This window comes from Diabrotica virgifera, chromosome 7 (assembly GCF_917563875.1).
Source record: "Diabrotica virgifera virgifera chromosome 7, PGI_DIABVI_V3a".
NCBI classification, from domain to species: Eukaryota; Metazoa; Arthropoda; class Insecta; order Coleoptera; family Chrysomelidae; genus Diabrotica; species Diabrotica virgifera.
Window position 1 is genome coordinate 119,311,162 of NC_065449.1, and position 24,008 is coordinate 119,335,169.

The following is a 24,008-nucleotide window of genomic DNA, read 5'->3' on the forward strand; positions in this document are numbered from 1 at the left end:
TTCTCGAATTCCTGTTTTGATATCATTGTGAATAACTTACGGACGTGATGTCCACATTCCGGGTTTTTGTAGCCATTTTAATTATGATGCTTTTTGTGTAGACTTTGGAGAATAAAATATTTTTTATTCATTATTTCTCAGTAATTCGTTTAAAAAACAATGTTGAAAAAAGAAGCAGCTTGTATGTAATATTTGGACTTATGAAGCTTGTATGTAGTACCTATCTGGAATTGTAAATATATGGACCAGAGATAATCAATCAATCAAAATGTAAATTGGTCATATGTACTTAGAATAATGTACAACCTGTAACAATAATTAAGCTGGCAAAATAAAATAAGAAATAAAATTATGAGGACTGCTTTTGGCAGTTAAAACGTCTACACACGCCCTGACCAAACCGCCTGACACGACAGAAATCCCCGACCATTCTTGTCAGGGTCATATGTATACACGTCCTGACCAAGCTATCTCTCAAAGCAAAGCGTTAGTAGCACAGATCATCTACCTCCTCTAGATGTTCCACGATAACGCTTTGGTTAAATATGAAAAACAGCGCTCCATGCCGCTTGTATCGGAACTAATCCAAGCGGGAATTTCAAAATGTAATTTTGGTGGGAAGAAAATGTTAGGTTAAAATATTTGTATAGTTGAAAAAAAAATAATTTGGTTTTAAAATACGCAAATTATTTTTAATTTCAAATATACAAAATACCATTTGGGAAAAAATGAGACATGACAACGTATTTTTATTTATTTATTTAATACCAGCAAAACCACTTTGTATATACTTTTTTACAAATCGTATCTTTACAAATGAAATTATTAATATTTATCTTCCTAATTGAGTTCCAAATACTTCTACAAAAGGGTTTCTCAAATGATTGAAACATGTGTGCATCTCTACTTCTTGTTGAAGGACTTTCAACTAAAACAAAAAATTAATATAATTGATTTGATAATAATCATGATTCATTTCACGTGAAATAATTTTTATTAATTATATATTTTCAGTAGGGGTTACTTACTTGGTGTTACATTCATTTGCTTCCCTACACACCACTAACTGTGTTACTTGTTCTCTAATAACAAATACTTGTTTAACTCACCATGCAAATGTAAGCTAGTAATTGGATGTTCCTAGGGATCTTCAAATCACATTCGTTTTGTTTCAAAAACTTTATTTGAATCCATTTTATCTAAATCAGGATTTTTTATTATTGCTAACAATCAGATAAACATTTATAAATATAAAGGCATACTGACAATGATGACAATGAAAATTGACAAATTATAATGACACTCAGACTCAGTGGAAGAAATCTTCACTCCAGGTGCAAGGCGACATCTCCAAAAACATATCATTACTAAAAATGACATTTAGTTTAGGATGACCTTGAGATACCTGCGTGAAACATCTAAAGAGAGTTACGTGATCTGTGGTTAGTAGTCAACGTGATTTTGTGGGGTGAAGTTGTAATGTCGAAAGTGCTTTGAATTTGTTTGCCAGTGGCACTACATTTATCGAAAAAGCAAAAAAATTAGTTTAGCTTTAGCCGTTATGCTTCTTGATTATGAAAAGAAAAAAAAAGGAGTCTATGGGCGACAAAATGGTTGATGGAGTGGAAAAAATTTACCCACAATGAATCTACTTCGGGAACTTGAAGGAAATGATTTTCCCAATTATTTGAAAATAAATGAGGATAGTTTTTTACAGTTGCTTGCTAAAGTGAAACCTTATATTGAAAAAATATGAGGGAAAGTGTAAGTGCTGAAGATACTTCTAAAAACGAATTTAAAAAAGACTGAATAAGGAAGACATGACACCATACTGCAAAAATGGGCACTCTACAAAACGTACAAAAAATACATCTTTTAGTGTAAGCAAATTGTTTTTATTTATTTATAATTTTAAACTTGTGCATTTTGTATGTTAGTGAATACGGAACGAACGAAATAAACAACTTGTTACGAATATGGTAAATGATATACGTAAAATTATCAGTAGTAATGGCACAAGAGCTCTAAAATTATTGAATTTTTCACGAGTGACACTTTGACAGTTTTAATTTCACGAGCCGAAGGTGAGTGAAATTATGTCAAAAATGTCACGAGGGCATAAATTCTATATTAATTTTAGAGATCGAGTGCAATTTGTTGCGATTATTTCATGAATAAAACGTGAATGAAATGTACATTTCTTTTTGATCTGTTTGTGTCCAGCTTTTAAACGCCAACTTTGTATTGTGATTTGGTGGCAAAATCTGGCAGCATTTACCTTGATCTAAGTGTTGACTTGATGAATCCATCTCTTGATTGATTCAGCGACTTGACCAACTTTCCGCACCGCTCGACAGCCTGCCGCAGGTGGCATGGATAGTTTTGTACATTCCAGTCTGGCATGATGTAATGCAGGAACTTATATCTTCATTTGAAACTCTGCGAGGAACTGGTGGATAAGATAGTTTCGCTACACTCCAGTCTATTATTTCAGTGTAGTCCTGTACTCCAAAATTTAAAGTAGGAGGAATGGAATTTCTAATAATTTAGCCCTTGGCTTTAGTCTGTACGGCGTTTAACGCTCTTCTTAGCCCTAGCGCTCTAATGTGTTTCCTTTCTCCCTACTAGTTGAATTTTTGAAGCACAGGACTAAACTAAAATAATAGACTGAAATGTTGCAAAACTATCTTCTCCATCACTTCTTGGAAGAGTTTCAAATGAAGATATAAGTTATTGCATTACATCGGGCGACATGCCAGACTGGAATGTACAAAACTATCTCTGCTGCACGCAAGCTGACGAGCGGTGCGTAGAGTTAATCACGGAAGCATCGTCTAATGTGTAATGTATATGGGCCCCAATCAAGAGATGGATTCATCAGGGCAACACTTAAATCAAAGTCCATGCTGCCAGATTTTACCGCCAAATCACAATACAAAGTTGGCGTTTAAAAGCTGGACACAAACAAATAAAAAAAATGTACATAATATGTAAATAATGAAATAATGCAAAAAACACACACTTATTGGTTGGTGGGAGAGAAGGGTGTGAGTGGACCTACAAGTGCAGCCACCATCTCGTTGTGAGTTCTCGATTGTTTATATATTGTCATACAATATCTAAACAAGCGAATAGCTTCACAATGTAACAGAAAAATGAGATAACTAAATGTTTTTTAATTTATCAAAATCATAAAAAATTTCATTTTTTTATAGATTTTAATCGACCTTGCGGGATCGGAAGATATTCGTTAAATGCGTAAAACTATTTTTTTTATCACCCAACCACGAAACCTGTAAATAAATTTTACTATAGCGATAAATAAAACGTACATGGAGAATAAATAAAAAATATTGAAAAAAAGGTAAAATTTGATTTTTTTCGTAATTTTTAGGCCCGTTGCGGGATCGGAAGATAAAGTCCGATTTGAATAATTATTTTTTTGTTTTTCTTGTAATTACCAATCGCAACTTTTCCGCACTATAGCGACACGGAATTATCTACTTGACTTTTTTCGCACCACCCTACCCTACAGTCAGGAGGTTTGTTTATCGTGTGTACACGTTTTTAGGAATTACTGTTTAAATTTAATGTTGATTTTCCTGCAAAGAAAGGTTTTTGACGTACGTGTACACCCAGTGTTGACATAGGACATCTTACCACACTAGAAAATCTGTAGTTATATTTGGACATAGTTATATTAGACTGTAGATATAGTTGGACGCCGTAGTGCTGTTTGGTTTACCGAGTCGCTTAACAGTACCACAGTATATAGAGGTTCCCTCTTTATACTGTGACAGTACTGTTGCCGATTCCAAGCACATATAAAATAGGAGATAGATTTCAGCAAGGTTAGCACTCTACTGATGGACCATAAATACTTTGCTCATTATGTGTGTTATGGCGGAAGTAAACATGTCCAGAGGGGCGTGAAAAGTTACAAGAGGCATAAAATTTAGGTTAAAATATTTTGGTATGGGAGTCCAAGCGGGAATTTTTGCAGTTACTCGAGCGCATCAGATTATTACATGGAGAGAAAACTTGTACACTGAAAATGTACCTGTACCATATATTGGCTCTTAATGCAGGGGAGTTCGGTAAGGGTCAGATTAAGATAAGGTAAATTAAATACATGCAAAACAGTGTATATTTCAAAAATCTGACGATTTGAGCGGGGCGTAAGGATATGGATGAGTCCCAAAGTTTCACAAGAAAAAAGCGAATATTTTGCGAAATGAATGACAGATCGAAAAACTAAAAAATGCTTTATCGATATTTTTAAAATATCTATCGAATGACACCAAACACGACTTCCCACGGAGAGGGGTGGGGGCAAATTTAAAATTTTAAATACGAATCCCGCGATGTTTCACGAAATAAACATTAAATCGAAAAACTGATAGGTACACTGATTCAATATTTTTGAAAAATCTATCGAATGGCACCAAACACGACCCCCCGGAGGTGTGGTGGAGGGTTACTTTAAAATCTTAAATGGAAACCCCCATTTTTTATTGCAGATTTAGATTCCTTACAAGTAACTTTCATTCGAGATATTTTTTCGAATTATGGATAGATGGCGCTATAATCTAAAAAAACGATTATTGGAAATGGAAAATTCAATTAAAAAATGGAAAGTTCCCACTTAAATGGAAAAGTTTAATTAACTTTTTTTGATTTTAGGACCTACTCTTCCCAACCCAATAGGTTCCATAACGCTCGAGTGACTGCACATTTAGCATACTTTGCTCCCCTACCATTTGTCGAAATCTAGGAGTTTTACCAATTGGTGCCAAAATTAGAGAACGTAACTGTTAAGATAGTTAGGATTCGTTTTAATGGTTTCAAATAACCATTGTACATCCAAACACCGAACAATGTAGCCCCGTTCAATTATTTTAATCTGTTTGTCCCTTGCCAAGTGTGTATTATTTGGATTATTATTATTTTAAGTAAATATCTACACTATTACGGGAAAGCTTCCATTTTTGATGAAATGTCCCTGATGATGCTCTGAAAGCAAAAGTAATTGGACAAGATTTAATAATTAACTGCTCGATATCTGCCGTTGATTCGTGAAAAAAAAACAAAAATTAAAAAAGAAATATAATTAGTGAAGCCTACCCCGCATCTTTATACATATCTGTAATGTTTAAAAATCTTCTTCTTCTTCTTCTTTATTTTTGGTTTCGCTGCAAGGCGATTACCAGCACGATTTATAAGCGATCTTGACGTAGTCTGGCTCTAAGCCATACCAAAATCGCTGACTATGTTCTTGTAAGGAAGCTTTTGATGAGGTGTGATGATTATAATTAAATGAGATTAATTGGGTCAGGTTAAGTATGATTAAAAATTAAAACATAAATTAAATGACAAATAGCAACATAATATAACACGGATACATATAAACAGTTGAGCCTTGCAATTTGTAAGCTTATTTTGTTAATTGCTAGAAAACGCATTGCAGTTTATAAGCTTATTTGGTTAATTGCAAGAAAACGCATAATTACATTGACTGATTCTTCCGTTAAGGAACTTAGAATATTGTATATAGAGAGCGGTGTTTTGAAGTTCATGGAAATAAATTTTGTGTATATATCAAAATTAGGAATCACATTAATCGGGCATTCAAAAAAGATGTGGTTTAGATCCTCGAGACGACCACATTCACAAAAAGGATTATCTTTTATATTCATTTTATACAGATGTTGTTTTGTTAAACAATGGCCTGTGCGCATTCTAATGATGGTGGTAGTGTGTCTTCTATTTCTATATGGAAAATTTGAATACCAAGGTTTTGTAGGAAAGAAGTCTTGAATTGTTTTGTATTGCGAAGTCTTCTTCTGGACTAAAGATTTCCATTTTTCTTGGTACTCTTTTGTAATTTTTCCTCTGATGACTGATAGGGCATCCTGGGAATTCAGTTGTACTTCCATGGGTACATTCAGGTCTCTTCCTATTTTTGCCAGTATGTCAGCCTGGGTATTACCAAATATATTAGAGTGTCCAGGTATCCAGGAAAGGAGAATTTTGGTACCATTCTCATTGGCTGAAGATATAAGTTTCTTTGTTTTTAGGGCCCTTATATCTGCTGAAGCAGATATGTTACATGTTTTAATATTGGTTATTGCATTGAGCGAATCAGAAAATATTATAGCTTTCTTTAGATGTTTTGTAGTTGCGACTTCCACCGCTTGATGTATTGCTATACTCTCTGCTTTGCTTATGCTTAGAGCTCCAGGAAGTCTTGAGGAGAAATTATATTCAATACTAGGGATGCATATCCCAAAACCTACCCTTTCTTTGTTTTTTGAGGCATCAGTATATATAAAGGTATGGTCTTTCCCATATTGTTCAGTAGTCATAAGGAATTTTTCTTTAATCATCGGGTCATATTTTTTGATATTACAATTTAGAATTGGAAGTGGATTCATTAGTGTATCATAGTCTAATTCATAGCATGGAAAATTTGGGCTTTTGTATATTTTTTTAAAATATGGAAAAAAATATTCTAATGCCCAAACCAAGTATGGTACATTATGCCTTGTATAAAAATTAGGTTTGTTTATAAGTCTTTTACGTATTTCAATTAGGAGTAATATTATGGGATGATTCTCAATAATGATGATTTTACTTAAAAATTTAGAGGCTAACAATAATCTTCTATGTTCTAGGTCCATTTGGGCAGACTCTGCCAAGATTGCCAAATTTGGTGTAGACTTCATGCACCCCAAACATATCTTAAGTCCCTCAAAAAATACCGCATTGAGTTTGTTGTTGCATTTTTGTGATATTGGGTTGAATAGGAAGGAACCATAATCGAGGTGAGATCTGATCAAGGCATTAAAAACCATTAGGAGTGTTCGTGGGTCAGCTCCCCACCAGACTCTACATATTGCACGTAGGATGTTAATATTTTTCTTTGCCTTGAGTATAATATTGTCAACATGTAAGTCCCATGATAGATGCTTATGAAAAATTATGCCTAGAAATTTCACTTCAGTTTTTAGAGGAATGGCTGTGTTGTTGATTTTGATTTCTGTTAGATTATCTCTTCGCCTACCCTTTGTGAACCATACAGCTTCACATTTGTCTTTGGATAAGGACAAGTCATGTTCTGCAAGCCAGTGTAATGTGTTTTCCAATTCTTTGTTTATTTTACTTACCATGCTTTGGATATCATATCCCTTAATATACAAAACCAAGTCGTCTGCATATCCACATATTTTAACTTCATTATTGCTAATACAAAACAATTCTGCTATATAAATATTAAACAAAATGGTACTTAAGGGAGAACCTTGAGGTAGCCCCTTAGTTGCCATGAAAGGTCCCAAAAAGTCACCATCATTAGATCTTGAATATAAAAGTCTGTTCTGTAAAATTTTGAACACAATATTATTTATTGCAGATGGAATATTTCGAAGTTTTAGTTTGCTATAAAGTTTGTATATATTGACATTATCATATGCTGCTTTGATATCAAGAAAGATGGCCAAAACCGATTGGGAGGATTCAAAGGCTTCCACAATTGTGGAATGAAGGAGGGTCAAGTTGTCAGCAGTGCCTCTTCCTTTTCTAAAACCTGTCTGATGGTTGGTGAATGAACAGTTATGTTCTAAGGACCAATCTAGGCGATTCTTGATTAATATTTCTAATGTTTTAAGCACACATGAGGATAAAACTATTGGTCTGAAACTACTGGCCAAGAGTGGATTTTTGTGTGGCTTTAAGATATTTATAACATTATGGTTTTTCCAATCTTCAGGCAGGTTGTCACCATTTAGACAATTATTGTAGATATTCAACAGAAAATGTTTAGCTTGTAGTGGTAGATGTTTTATCATAAGGTAAGGAATGTCGTCCATACCTGGTGCCGAATTTTTTTTATTATTTACAGCATTGTTAAGTTCCCAGATTGTAAAAGGGGAAACTTGCTCGTTTATATCGTCAAGCTCAAAATTTGGATCAATAAAAACTGCAGACATGTTCTGTAGAATTTCTGTTTTAATGTTATCTGCGGGGTTATGAAATGTCTGGCCGTAATTTTTGTTATTTGAGAATTTTTTAACTTTATTCCAGACATAGGTAGTGTTAGATTCCTTATTTAATGATTCACAGAAGTTTATGAATTTATTTCTTTTTTTGATTCTGAGGTTTCTTTTAGTTTGGGCGATTATACGTTTAGCGTTTATATAGTTCTCTAAGGAAACAGATTGTTTAAAGTTTTGAATTGCCTGTTTACGGCTTTTAATCCAAAGTGAACATTCTTCATCCCACCACGGATTTGAAGGTTTACCCTGTGTTCTACAGTTTTTATAGGGAATTGAGTTATCTGCTACTTGATTAACTACCTCCAAAAACTCATTGTAATTAGAGTTTACCGGTAAATCAAGCATTCCTGTTATCATCCCAGTGTGGAATGTATACCAGTCTGCTCTTTTAATATTTCTCATTTTGTATGTTTGTGTATAGATGCTATCATTTTTGTTAAACTCACAGTTGTTTATTATGACAAAGGTGGGGAAATGGTTGCTATTTCCACAATCTTGTATGACACCCCAAGTAGAACATAGAGCCATATTATTACTTGCTATGGCTAGATCTACAGCGCTAAGATTATTATTAGGAGGTTGAAACAATGTTGCTGACCCATCATTTAGGATAATTAATTCTTTATCAAAAATAAAATCATAAACATTTTTTCCTCCCTTATTGGTAGGACATTTATCCCATAGGGGATGGTGAGAGTTCAGATCACCTAGTATAATTAAGTTTTCTGTCGGTATGTTTTCTATTGTTGAGCTCAAGAAGGGAAGAGTTATGGCATTATTTGTATTGGAGTAAATGTTTATTATGTATAAGTTACCAATTTTTGTTGTTATGTATTGGATTTGGTCTGAGTTGTACTTCTGAATTGTAGAAAAAATAATAGATTTCTTGATACAAGTAGCTACTCCACCATATCCGTCATCTCTGTCCTGTCTGACAACATTATAATACTTCAAAGAAAAATTAAAATCTTGTTTAAGCCAAGTTTCATTAATAGCAATTATGTCAGGGTCTTCTTTGAAAATTAAGTTCGTTATGTTTTCCCTGTTTAATACTTCTAATATTCCACTGAATAATTTTTAATTTCTTTTTTGAATTCATGATTATGTGATTTGATATATGTTTAATTAATTAAAATCAGAATCAGATTTATCCTCTTGGTCCATATAGGACTCTACGTTTAATCGGGAAAATAAATGGTTTTTAAGTAAATTTAAGTTTTCTGATGATGTATTACTAATAAAATTTAGGCATGAGTTTAAAAAGTCATTTGAAGAAAAGGTATCAATATTTTGAAAGTTTTGCGATGCACTGGATTGCCAGGCTTGATTGGAGTTTTGTGATAAATTAGCTGAGGTTCTTGATTTGAAAGGTTCTGAACGAGAAAATGAGCTAGTGGGGGAAGAGGTTGGCTTTTCTGGTCTTAATTGCTGTGTATATGCACTCTTTTCATTTGGTTGCTTATCTTGACGTTTTTGCACGACTCTCCGTTTGTTGTCGGAGTTCAGAACCACCTGTTGAAAGGAACGTTTTACTGTAGATGATCTAAAATTGTTTGTTCTTCGTTGCGATGGTTCTATGGTGTTAGAATTATTTGTACTGGTACTTGGAGTATTTTCTAATGGCCTGCTGTTATTTTTAAAATTTGGAAAATCTCTCGGGTTATAAATAAATTTATTATTTGAGATGTATGATTTTGGAATGGCTTCACTTGCCTCAAAAAATGTCAAATTTTCATACGCCATCAGTTCTTTAATATTCTTTTGCCTTGTATATTCTGGGCAGCTCTTGTCAATAGATTTGTGAGAGTCCTTGCAGCAAAAACATTTTGTCATGCATACGTCTTCATGTTTGTTTTCCCCGCAATTAAAACATCTTTCTTTCCCTTTACAGTTTGTTTTTGTGTGGCCAAATCTAAGACAGTTATAGCATTGTGTCACTGGGGCAATATATGTGTCAACTAGTCTTGGTATGCCATAAAAAAACACAGTTTTGGGCATAAGAACGCCTCGAAATGTAAATAGTGTCGTACCTGTGGGTTCATAAGAAGTTACTCCATCTTTAATTATTCTTCTATTTAATCTTTTTATATGTAAAATTTCAATGTCATTTCCTGTATCGCAACACCGAAGAAGTTCTTTTTCATCAATATCTGTATCAATCTGTCTGACGATACCTTTGCAGGTTACGAAGTTAAAAGGTATATATATCTTGTATCCCTGATTTAGAAGTTGAGTGTTCTTAAGTAGCATGTTAGCCGAGTGAAAATTGGCAAATTCAACTGAAACTCTATTGAGCCCTTTACTATCTATTTTTTTAACGTCATTAAGTTTGAGGTTGAATATATCTCGAGCTATTTTAATTGTATTGAATGTGCCAATTTTTATATTCGGTATATTTGTAGATTCAAGATATACTACAAAAGGTCCATGATCTTTTTCGGAGTATGTATTAACCTTTTTTTCTTCCTGAGAATTATTGTCGGAAGTCTGATTTTGATTTTTTTCGGAATTATTAGTCATTGCAATTTTAGCCGGAGAAGAAGTATCAGGATAAGGGGGGACTGAGCCCCCCTTTTCCTCACTCATTGTAAGAAAAAACCAGTCAATGAAGTATTAATAACTAGAAAGCAAAAAGAAATAAAAAGAGCAAGCAAAATAGCATAAAAGAAAGCCGCTTGAAAAAAAAATATAAGCAAAAATGCTCAACTTACCTATATGCAAACACTTAAGCAACAACACAGGCGGTTGTTAGCTAGGTTAAGACCCTAAACTAGTGGCAAACTTTAACTGCTGCAAAACAGAAACTGTTCACACCTCGAAAGCGTAATGGCTAGTTTAGAAATATTAAATTTTTGGAAAATATTTCTTAAATTTAAAATACGCGGTCTGACGTTTGGTATTTTATTTGACAATGGTTTAAAAATCTAAATTATTATCGATTTTTAATATTATAATTTTATCGCTGCTACTAAAGATAAGATAAAAATATACTGACATATTTTTTTTATTGAATTAACGTGTCTCGATTACAACGATCATTGACACAGGTACAATAATTATACATTAATAAACAATATATACATACAATAAATATATAGATTCGGGTGATTTACATTACATGAACATTTATATTTTATTGAAAATATTTATATTTCGTAGTTAGCTTATGGTGTGCAGAATATCAGTTGCCGAGTTTAGTGCTTCATTCAGGCTACTCTTGAGTCCATGAAATCGTCGTTCATGTTGATATTTTGGACAATCGAATAGGATATGCTTCACTGACAGCTGACATTGGCAATACAGTAAAACCTCGATATAACGGACTAATTGGGGGGACGGGGTGTCCGTTGAAGACGAAAGTCCGTTATATAAAAATAGGTTTAAAATAAATCAAAAAAAATTTTTTTTTCAGTTTTCTTTGCACTTTTCATGTTTTTGCTGTTTTTTTTATGATTAGAAATGTGTCCGCATTATGCTATAATAAAAAGTTTATTGAAATTCTTTGTAAAATACAGAGACATTTTTAATTTTTTTTCACATTTGAAGACCACAGGAAAAGAACTTGATAAGTCTAATTTTTGACATTTCTCGTTTTTAATACCACTTTGTAGCTTTAATTGCATCGTTTCTAAGAGTAACACAATACAGAGTAATAACTCCACAGGTTAAAAGATATCAGTGTTTAAAGAAACCCTGTACAGAAAAAGAACTTGACATGTCCATTCCAAACAGAGGAAAACGTTGATAAGTCCAGGTAATTAATATGCAATTTAATTTTAAAAAACATCATCAAATAATCAATAAAAAACATTATCAATGTTTTTTCTAATTGATTGTAAGATATATTTTAACATAATCACAGAGTTTTAAACTTTAAAAATGTTTTCCTGAACGAAACCAAAAATATGACTTATCAGTTATTTTCCTGTGGTCTTCATTTGACCGGATTTTCTTGTCCGTTATATCCGAAGTCCGTTAAATAGAAGTCCGTTATATCGAGGTTTTACTGTATTGGTATCTACAGTATCTTCAGAAGCCATTAAATATCCGTGGGTTTATATGGTATGCCCAATTCTCAGTCTTGTAAGTACTACGGTTGATTTTCTGCAGATATTCGGCGGTGTAAATGTACCAATATTCGGTTGAACTTCTTTCAGTTTCGAAGGCAGCCTATTCCAATGGGTTTGCCAGCAGTTGCCTGTTAAATGTTTAAAATGACGTTTTAGATCTTTGTCTATTTGGATACATTCAAGATCACTGGTTGATGATAGTGCTGATGTGGCTGCGGCGTGTGTTCTTTCATTTCCCTGAATACCTACATGGGAGGGTACCCAGATGATTGTCGGAATGACTCCTTGGGAGGTCAGTAATTTAATTGAGTCATGGATGGCTTTAACAATTGGATGTCTTGTGAAAATATTTTTAAGGAATTGATAGATGCTAAGGAGTCAGTGCAAATTGCTGGAGATACGTAATTATTTGATAAAGAGTTTATTGCGTGAAGTATTCCTACTAATTCAGCTGTATGAATGCTGCAAAATGATGGAAGGGTCGATGTTTTGATGATTTCAGTTGACGTTGTGACTGCACAACTAACTCTGTCATTATTCTTGGAGCCATCAGTGTAGATTATTAGATCAGAGTGTAATTGGCTAACAATATTCAGGAACATGTGTTGGAGAGTTAACGGATGAGTTTCATGCTTGGGATATTGACTTAAGGTGGTATTTATTTTGGGGATAGTTTTATCCCAAGGAGGAACGGAGGAGATCTTATTGCGGGAAGTAGCTGTCAAGTCTATATTTTATAAAAGCGGTGAGAGTAGCTGTCGAATCGTGGGTAGTTTGCCCGAAGTAAGACCAATATTTTCTTGGGGGTTAGCTATCAAAGAATATACTAAATTACTGGGAGTGGCTGATATCCTAGCAGCGTAGTTAAGTAGTAGCTGCTGGCGTCTGGCTTAAAGTGGAGCTTCATTAGCTTCAACGTGTAAACTATCTGAGGGACTGGATCTGAATGCTCCCAAGCATAGCCTCAGAGCACTGTTGTGTATTGGATTCAACTTCTTTAAATCAGATTTTGATGCAGTCATGTACAAAAAACAACCATAATCTAACCTCAAACGAATCAGGGATCTGTATTTTTCTCTTCTGCTCCCCATTGATGATGTGCAAGTGTTTTCAAGATGTTTATTTTACCAGCACCGTTGTCCTTTAGATTTTTTAAGTGTATTTTCCAGTTTAACTTCTGATCGAATACTAGCCCCAAGATTTTATGATGATTTACTGTAGGTAAAGCAATATCGTTTAGATATATTTCCGGGTTATGAGCACTTGATTGCTTTCTGGTAAATCTTAGTATTTTAGATTTTGAGTTGAAAAGTTTGATGCCATGTTGTGTGGACCAGGAATAAACGTTGTTTACAGCATTTTGAATAAGATTTGATGTACTGGATAAGATTGCTCCACTACAGTAAATAAGTAGATCATCCTCGTACAGTAGAGCTTTTACCGGTTGATTAACTTCTTCTGAAATATCATTAATTGTTAAGTTGAACAGAGCTGGACTTAAAACAGAGCCTTGAGGTCCACCATTGAGTTGTTCGAGAACATGTGACACACTTTCATTTATTCTCATTTTAAATTTACGGTGATTTAAAAAGTTATCTATGAATGTGTAAATATTGCCTGTAATATTATTATCGATGAGTTTCTGTAATATTACATTCTTTGGAATATTGTCGAAGGCGCTTTCAATATCGAAAGCTGCCACAACTGTATCATGTTTCTTATTGAAATTCTCGGTTATATGATTTTGTAGTAATCCTAAATTGTCCATTGCGCTTCGTTGTGGTCTGAATCCCGATTGAACCGAGCTAATTATGTTATGCTTTTCAGAAAACCAGATAAGTCTATTATTGATTAATTTTTCCATCAATTTGCACATGCAACAAGTTAATGAGATGGGTCTATAAAAGGATGGCTCTATTGAAGGTTTGTCGGGTTTTTTAATTGGAAGAATGATTGATTGTCTCCATGGGTTAGGAAAGTTTTCGTTGATCCAAAGAGAATTATAAAATGAAAGTAATTTTGCGAGTCCATTGGTAGCTAAATTTTTGAGGAATATGGATGGTATATTGTCAGTTCCTGCCTCAGTGAAGGTCATCTGACAGATCTGTAGCAGAAGAAATATCTTTGTGGGGAATTACAGTATTTTTGTAGTGATCATTTTTGATTTTATTATGAAAATGAGTTGCCTTGATGTTAGCAATTTGGTCATCTTCCGTTACTATTGAATTATGAAAACTAAGGGCTGAAATTGACAAGTGTGTTGTTTTCCCGTGCATTTGTTTGATTTTCTTCCAAACTTAACAGGAAGGAGCGTCAACAGATATGGAGGATATAGATTTATTCCAACAGTCTTTTTTACTTTGTTTGATGACTCGTCGCGCTATAGCTTTTAGTTGTTCGAATTTGATCAGGTTTGCCTCGGTTCTGGTTCTACGATATTTATTTAATGCCGTTTTGCTTTCTCGGTTAGCGTTCTTACATTCAGTACTCCACCAGGGTACAGTTTTCGAGAAGCCGATATTGTGCATGTTCCAATGTGTGTTTCAGCGGCTAGGGTGATTAAACTCACTAAGGAGTCTAGTGCTGTATCAGGATCTTCTGACAGTTGTAGCTGGTTGATCTTGTTTTCAATGAAGTCTGAAAATTTTTTCCAGTTAGCTTGAGATAATTTCCATCTTGAAATTTTGGTCTGGGTTTGCTGATAGAATTAGAAATCAAGATAGGAAAGTGGTTACTACCATAAAGGCAATCCATTGTGGTCCAAGTTAGAAGTGGCGTTAACCTTGGATCACATAAGCTGAGATCAATTGAGGAGAAAGTACCCTAGAAATGTTGAAGTGTGTTTTGGATCCAGTATTCAAGATGCAGATACTCCTCGGAGTTTAGAACATTTTCAACGACTTTTCCTCTACCAAATGTTTTTTCCGATCCCCAAAGTGAATTATGGGCATTAAAATCACCTACTAAAATGAAGGGGGCTGGAAGTTGATTAATTAAATTTATTAGTTCAGATTCAGTAAGATTGTGGAAAAGAGGTATGTAAATGCTACAGATAATAATTATATTTGGGCACCAAAGAGTAACCGCAATGGCTTCTAGTGTGGTAGTTAAGTGTACTTCTTGACAATAGTAGTCTTTAGAAATATATATAGAAGTGCCTCCGCTAGCTCTAATGTAATTTGTTCTTAAAAAGTGATGTGCTTCAAAAACATTAAGATAACCCTTGTCCGTTTGCTTGAAGTTTGTTTCTTGTAGGCAGATGGTGGCAGCATTCGTGTCCATAATTAATTGTTGAATACGTTCTAGACGGGGGTAAAACCCGTCGCAGTTCCATTGGATTAAATTGGAAATGACTACTTTATATTTCTGATGTGGCTGGACCTTCAGAGAAATGGTCTTCTTCGAAATTGTCCTGTGAGGATACCGAGATTATGCTTTCTACGTCAGAATTACTTGTGCCTAGTTCCATTTTAATTTTTTTTTACTGATTCTAGTGAGTCGATTTTTGAGAGATCTCTCTATTAGTAATTTGTGGATCTTAGAGGTGTCAGAGAGGAGATCTTCTATATTTTTTGTAAACAGAAGTGCTTCACTCAGTGGGCTGGATTTACCGTAACAATTCTCTAAAAAAAAGCTATGAAGTTATCGACCGGTAACATAAAAGAATCTTTTTGGTAGTGGTCTCTGATTGCATTCTTGGATTCCAAAGATATTTTTCAGTCGTCGTGAAATGAAGAGTTCCTTTTGAATTTCTTTTTGGGTTGAGTTGCTTATTTTGTGGCTTGCTCTGGTATGATAAATTCTGAATTAGTTGGGTGTTCTATTTCTGACGAGTCCGTTGACTTTGGTCTCTTTGCACCTTTTGAATCTACATCAGTCTTTTGCGTGACATTAGGAGTTTCCGAATTATGGTCTTGTGGAGCTACCGGCAATGTGTTTAGACTTGCAACTTGGAAAATATCAGAAGGAAGGGAAGGTGTTTTGATCGAATTTTCTGATTGATTAGATTCAGGAGTGGGGCAATTTGATGCAGTGTGGCCAGGTTTTTTACATAAGTAGCAAATCATTTTATCTGTGGATAAAAATATTCTGTGATCAAGATTGTCAAATGGAATAATCAGGGATTTTTCAACTTCAGGATTATCATGGGGTGGCACAAAATATACTTGCCTACGGAAGGACAAAATATTGTTGTATATTGTTTGTATTCATCTCGTGGGATACCAGCTCGTAGAAATGATATTGGAGAAACTAGCTGAAGTCCTATATTTTTCAGGGCGGTCTCTAACATTTCATGTTGTGCTGGTGTGACTAATTTTCTTACTGACAGGATATGGCTTCCAATGTTAATAGTAGGGTTTGTGGAAATAAGCTGCTCAACTAGGTCGATTTTGGTTAAATAAATACATATTCTGCTGTTTGAGATCCTTGAGGCGAAGCATATATTTCTTGGTCCGATAATGTCTCCAATGGAGTTGACATAGTCATAAAACTTTAGGTCTTTTTCAGAGTGTATCACTACAGCTTGCTGTTTGCTGGGGAAGGATACTTTCGGTGGTATGTTTTTCTTTACTGCTGCTGTGTACGAAGTGAAAGGCTGTGAGGTGTTTGTCACTGTGGTGGTATCTTCGGTTGGTGAACTCATATTTTTTTATTTAGGGTGCCCTCGTAATGAAAAGCCACCCTGGAGGTGATCTTTTATTTTTAGCTTCTATTTGTATATATTACGTTCAGCAACCAGTAATTACTCATCGTAATTCTGGCTGCCTATCGACAGGTGATTAGTTGTTCCAATAATAGGTTTGTTGTGAATATTGATAAGAGCAGCAAAAAGTTGTTTAATACACAAGGTGTTGAGAATGTTTAAATTTAGTGCCAGTAAGTGCAGTAAAACTAAATTTCACTCACCGAAATATTACCAGCAGATGCACAACACACTATATTTACTTCACTGCGATTCTTATCAACTAATAACAACTTTTTTTCTATTAAAACTACAAAATATTACAGCGTAGTCCAATGCGAACTAACTCGTTCTAGCTCTATTAGGCCACGACATATTATTAATTTAGGTTTTTTTACGGAATTTAACTCAATCAAATGACCAGTATTACTTTGTTTTTTTTTAATATACCGATATTGGAGATAAAATGCTTCAGAAACATACTTAATATGAAATAGCAAATTTTTAATTAATTCAATAAATAATATATAGGGTGTCCCAAAAGTAGTGGAACTGTCGAATATTTCGTGAACCAAACATCGGATCGAAAAACTGAAAAATACATATTTAATCATTTTTGAAAATCTATCCAATGACACCAAAAGCCAACCCCCACTACACCCCTGGAAGTGGGGTGGGGGGTAACTTTCAAATCTCAAATGGAAACCCCCAGTTTTTCTTGCAGATTTGGATTCGTTACGTAAAAGTAAGCAACTTTTATTCAAGAGATTTTTCGAAATGTGGATAGATGGCGCTATAATTAAGAAAAACGATTTATCCTGATACCATAGGTAAATTATAGAAACGGTCTAATATATCGAGAAATACACTTTCAAATGAGAAACCAGAAAACAGTTTTTTAATATTTTTCAAAAACCTATCGATTAACACCAAACATGACCCCCCCCCCCACCCCAGAGGTGGGGTGGGGTAACTTTAAAATCTTAAATAGCAACCCCCATTTTTTATTGCAGATTCGAATTCGCCATGAAAAATTAAGCAACATTTATTCGAAACATTTTTTAAAATTGCTGATAGATGGCGCTAATAAATGGTATTTTTCAAATTAAAGCGCCATCTATCAACAATTCTGAAAAATGTTTTGAATAAATGTTGCTTAATTTTTCATGACGAATCCGAATCTGTAATAAAAAGTGGGGGTTGCTATTTAAGATTTTAAAGTTACCCCCACCCCACCTCCAGGGGGTGGGTTGGAGGGTCATGTTTGGTGTTATTCGATAGGTTTTCGAAAAGCATTACAAACCTTTCTTTTTGGTTTCTCATTTGGAAATGTATTGCTCGAGATATTAGACCGTTTATATAATTTACCTGTGGTATCGGGATACACCGTTTTCCCCAATTATAGCGCCATCTATCCACAGTTCGAAAAAATGTCTTAAATAAAAGTTGCTTACTTTTACGTAACGAATCCAAATCTGCAAGAAAAACTAGGGGTTTCCATTTGAGATTTTAAAGTTACCCCCCACCCCACCTCCAGGGGGTGTAGTGGGGGTTGATGTTTAGTGCCATTGGATAGATTTTTGAAAATGATTGAACACGTATTTCTCAGTTTTTCGATCCGATGTTTAGTTCGCGAAATATTCGACCGTTCCGCTACTTTTGGGACACCTTGTATATTAATGACTCATAATATACCTACTAAAAAATATTCTCAACATAATTGGGAAACAACAAAACGGTTTTTACCAATGTTTATTTAATATGTATAATGGGTATAGTGTACATTTGATAAGATTTTTTTTACCAAAATACAGTTTGTTGCATTCGATTATTATTTTGATTAGAGAAAAATATGGTGTACAAAAACATATTTATTAAGAAACCGGTAGAGCTATATATGTAATAGCGTTATAATAGATCATGTCTGTGTTCTACAATTCTACATATTAGTCCATTTACTCAAGGTATTTTCTCTGAATTTTAAAGAACCGGATGGATTGATATGAAATTTGGCATACACGTAGCTAACATGTCAAAGAACAAAGTGATTTTTGCCGATGTGTTCTTTTGCCCATGGGGTGAGTTTCTCCCCTTCATGGGGGTGAAAAAATATACGTTCAAAATGAGTCCGGAAGGGACTTAACTGATTAATTCTAAGTAACTTTTGTTTTATAGCGTTTTTTTTACCAAGTCAATACTTTTCGAGTTTTTGTGAGTGAATATGTTCATTCTTCAACTAAAAAAAATAACGTTTTTACACCGTTATTTACTAATAACTCAAAAATAAGTATTTTATAGAAAAAAAAATGTTCCTAGCAAAAATATAGCATATAAAAAAGAGAAAAAAATGGTGTAAGAATGAGGTCTTTAGAGCCAGCAGAAACAGAGTTCTAGCTGATGAAATATAAGTTTATTCTTTAAATTCCAAATCAAATGTTTGAACGTGAAACAACCAAAAACGAAAGACTTTTTGGGGAAAACTCATTACAACTTCTTTAAAGCGTAAGAAAAAATCTTTATTTTTGTTTTCTAAAAAAGTTTCTAGCATTAAAAAAGCATGTATCGCTGGAAATAAAGTTGGTCTCTCCAGTAAAAAAAAAATCGGGAAAATAACCCCCTAATATTAGGATCATAAATAAATGAAAGTTGCTTTACATATTTATTATTTTGATCTGTAAGTTTCATCGGTTCAAAGTGCTTATTTTTGAAAATAATTGATTTTAAAGGAAATTTTTTAAATTTATTTAAAAAAAATGCTTGTCTTTAAAATAATTTAAAAGTATTAGTGATACTAATTAGGGATTAGCTTAAAAAATGTAGGTTGTGTTTTTTTTTAATATTTTTGAATTTTTGTTTTTCTGTAAGACGAAATTTGATTAAGATATGGCTGTTAAAAATTTGCATACACTCATGATTAGTGACTCGTAAAAAATAGGACCAACTTTATTTTCAGAGTAACTTTTCTTACGTTTGATGCCAGAAATTTTTTTTTAAAAACGCAAATAAAGATTTTTTAAACGCTTTATAAAAGTTGTGATGAGTTTTTCCCAAAAGTGGGTACTTTATTTTTTGGTTATTTCACGTTGAAATATTCGATTTTGAATTTGACGAGCATGAACCCATATTCTATTAACTACAACTATGCTTCTTCTTGGTCTAGAGACCTCATGGATACACCATTTTTCACACTTTTGTAGGCTATAATATATTTTAACATTTTGTTACTCTATTTTTTGTACTAAGAACATGTTTTTCCAAAAAATACTTACTTTTTGAGTTATTTGCGAAAAACCGTCCGAAAACTTGTTTTTTTTTTGTTGAAAAATGAACATATTTTATTCACTCATAAATAACTCGAAAAGTATTAACTTGTGAAAAAACACTATAGAACAAAAGTTGCTTGGAATTAGTCAGTTTATCCATTTCCGGACGTATTTTAACGTATATTTTTTCACCCTAGAGAAGGTGTGAAACACACCCCGAGGTCAAAAGCACACATCAGTATAATATTTATCACTTTCTTTCTTTGACATATTAGCTATTATGCCAATATTTATGTATATGTATACAAAAATAAAAACCGCTAAACGACGTAAAAATGAATGGCGCATACAATATTCCGGCTACAAAAGATCTGATATGAATATTACGTGGCGCGAAAATGTATTTTCATTTTGATGGAAAATAAAATTCTAGTTTTATTTTAAAAGATTTTTCCATGATATTTGCTAAATTTGAAGTAAAGCGAGCCACAAAAGAGCTTCAAAATTCAAACTGTATCAAAGTTACTATTTTGTGGCGCACTTTACTTCAAATTTAGCAAATATTATGGAAAAATCTTTTAAAATAAAACTAGAATTTTATTTTCCATTAAAATGAAAATACATTTTCGCGCAACGTAATATTCATATAAGATCTTTTGTAGCTGGAGTATTGTATGCGCCACTCGTTTTTACGGCGTTTAGCGGTTTTTTATTCTTGTATCAGGAGTTTTTCAAAGTTATTTATAAATTAAATATATGAAGTTGAATGTAATGTTTCTCGATTACACGTCGCATTATCTCCCAAATAATCTAATGCCCATCGAATGTAAACTAGATTTTTTTTTCTATTCGAAATAGATTGAAAAAAATATTGGGATGGTAAATGAACTCAGATTGCCAACCAAATTTAGCGTCGTAACCACTATAAATACATATACCATTTCGGCGATAATGGTTAATTGGATTATACTTTTTTAGCTTGATAACTTCTAAATGGCTTAACCGATTTTGATTCCTAAACATGAGTTTAAAACGTATTGACAAATAGTATCTGATGTATGCAAGGTCAAGTATGATAACTGAAGGTATTATAGGAATTACTGAGCTTGAAAAATCGTTTTTTCCCATAGGAAATAGATTTTATCATATTTATGAAGCCCATAACTTAAAAATTCGAATTTTCCCGGATGTGAGGTATACACAGTTAGATGCGTCTAGAGTCCGTCTACAAACACTCAGTTATTGGCGGAATTCGTAGGTTGAAAGTTTGATTAATTGTCGAAAAACCAAAATTTTCAAATTTTAGTTTTTAGTATTTCGCTAAACACTAAGAAAACAAAATGTATGATGATCTCTAAGAAGGAACAGCCATTTGGATGAATCGGCGTGAACGGTCAACAAATATAAAGAGTAAAAACATACACCTAGCTGGTACGAACGTCAATGAAAATTGGGACCATTTTATAGAAATCAAATGTAGGATAGAGAAGGCATTTCAAAAAATGACAAAGTTATTCAAATGTCACGACTTGTCGATACCCATAAAAATCAGTTTACTACGATGTTATATCTTTCCTATACTGTTATACGGAGTTGACTCGTAGACTCTCACAGACCCCACCTTCAATAAAATTGAGGCGTTTGAAATGTGGCTTTATCGTCGAATTCTGAAGATACCTTATACCGACCACATTTCTAATCAGGGTGTTTTGCTGACAATGCAAAAAAAGATCTATTAATCACAAAAAAAAAGCCAAAATCGAATACCTTGGTCACATCATGAGAAACAATGAAAGATATGGACTCTAACAACCACAAGTTTGTTAGAGCAGCAGTGTGCAAAGTAGAGATTGCCATGATGGTCACCAGCATCCGAAAGGGATAGGCACTACTAGAAGAAGAAAAATATATGTACACATCGACGTACATTTCACTTTATGTTTTGACTTAAGTTGTTTGAAAATGAATCGTGACGAATGGGCAAAGTTAAAAAGGAACAACTATATTTTCAGTTTCTTCATTTGCAGCAGATGTATTAAAAATTTTAAATAAAAACACCATAGTCCAAGAGCTGGAAGCGAATCTTGCTCGTGATAATAATATGGAAAAACTATACGGGGATATGTTGAATTAGTCGTGTACATCACTTTCCCACACGAGGGTGTGGGATTTATATATATTTCCACATGAGGGTGGTTATAAGGGGTGAAAGCCGCGGTTTTTATTATTTTTTTTGTGACGCTCATGATCGACATAGTGGACCAAAATTTGGAAATAAGACTCCAAGGGCGGAACACTGCGTGGGGGAAAAGGGATAGAGGCAGGGGCGAATATCGCACCCTCAGTGCAAGACTGTTGTAAATCAAAATAAGTAAGTTTCGAGATAAAGACGATTTTGTTTATTTTCGTGCTATTATCGCTGTGCTAATGTCGGTGTGATAGTTGTGATATTTAGCCGGTTGAGCATTTGAAAGTTACTAAAGTTTTACACGGGATAGATATGCATGTTTACAAGCGAATGCCATGATTACTTTATTTTCATAAAATTTTTGACTTACAACAGTTTTGCACTGAGGGTGCGATATATAAATTATAACGAATTTTTTGTTACGTTCGTGATCGAGATAGTGCACCAAAATTTGGGAATGACTAGACCATAACATACCAAACTAAGTAAAATCTCCAGGGTCGGAAACCAGAGCGGGAAACAAGGGTAGTTATAAGAGGTCACAGTCGCGGTTTCTATTGACGAATATATTTATATACGAATAAATAAGTAGTTTATGAGGTAACTAAGTAAAATCGCCAGGGGCGGGACGCTGCGTGGGGGACAAAGGGGTGGCGCGAAAGGGTCAGTTTTTTGTCACCAACGCAGCGTTCCGCCCCTGGAGATTTTGATTAGCTACGTCATGATCTACTTATTCCCAAATTTTGGTGCATTATATCGATCACGAAAGTCACAAAAAACTCCTTAAAATTTTTAAATTCACCCTGCCCCTACCCCTTTGTCTCCCTCAGCATTCCACCCCTGATAATATTGCTTAGTTACGTCATGATCTACTTATTCTTAAATTTTGGTGCATTATCTCGATCACTAACGTCACAAAAACCCGTTATAATTTTTACATTCACCCCTACCCCCACCACTTTGTCCCCCAAGCAGCGTTCTGCCCCTAGAGATTTTGCTTAATTACGTCATGATCTACTTATTTCCAAACTTGGTGCGCTATCTCGATCACGAACGTCACAAAAAAACTCCTGATATTTTTATATTCACCGCTGCCCCCACCCATTTTTAACCAACGCAGCGTTCCGCCCCTGGATTTACTTAGTAACGTCATGAACTACTTATTCCCAAATTTTCATCATGAGCTCGATTATGAGCGTCACAAAAAAAAAATAATAAAACCGCGATTTTGACCCCTCCTCCCGCGCTCTGGTTTCCGCCACTAAAGATTTTACTTAGATATGGCATGGACTACTTATTACCAAATTTTGGTGCACTATCTCAATCACGAACGTCATAAAAAACCCTTATAATTTTTATGTTCAACCCTGGCCCCACCCCTTTGTCCCCCACGCAGCGTTCTGCCCCTGGAGATTTTACTTAGTTACGTCATGAACTACTTATTCCCAAATTTTCGAGCGTCATGAGCGTCACAAAAGAAATAATAAAAACTGCGACTTTGACCCCTTATAACTATCCTCGTCGCCCGCTCTGGTTTCTGCCCGTGTGGGAAAGAACGTGTCTCTCTCTATCTCTCTCTCTCTCTCTCTCTCTCTCTCTCTCTCGAGATGTACACGACTAATTCAACATATCCCCGTACATTTTGTCCATATTACTTATCACGAGCAAAATCCGCTTCTATCTCTCGGACAACCAGTTTGGATTTTTTCTTAAAAAAACAGTTCTTGGTGTAAGTTAAGGTTTTAAGCA

The 24,008-nt window shown here is 34.2% G+C and overlaps 1 protein-coding gene across 2 annotated transcripts in view; it reads right to left on the bottom strand.

Moving 5' to 3' along the window:
• LOC114328838 (ATP-binding cassette subfamily G member 4-like) overlaps positions 1-24,008 on the bottom strand; it is a 405,691-nt gene that overhangs the window by 369,283 nt on the left and 12,400 nt on the right. The window contains exon 1 of one of the 2 annotated variants that reach the window (XM_050656038.1): positions 10,766-10,951. The exons of the other annotated variant lie outside the window; for it this stretch is intronic. The gene's annotated coding sequence lies outside the window, so the exon portion shown is untranslated. Of the gene's footprint in view, positions 1-10,765; positions 10,952-24,008 lie in introns of those variants that run through there. 2 annotated transcript variants of the gene reach the window in all.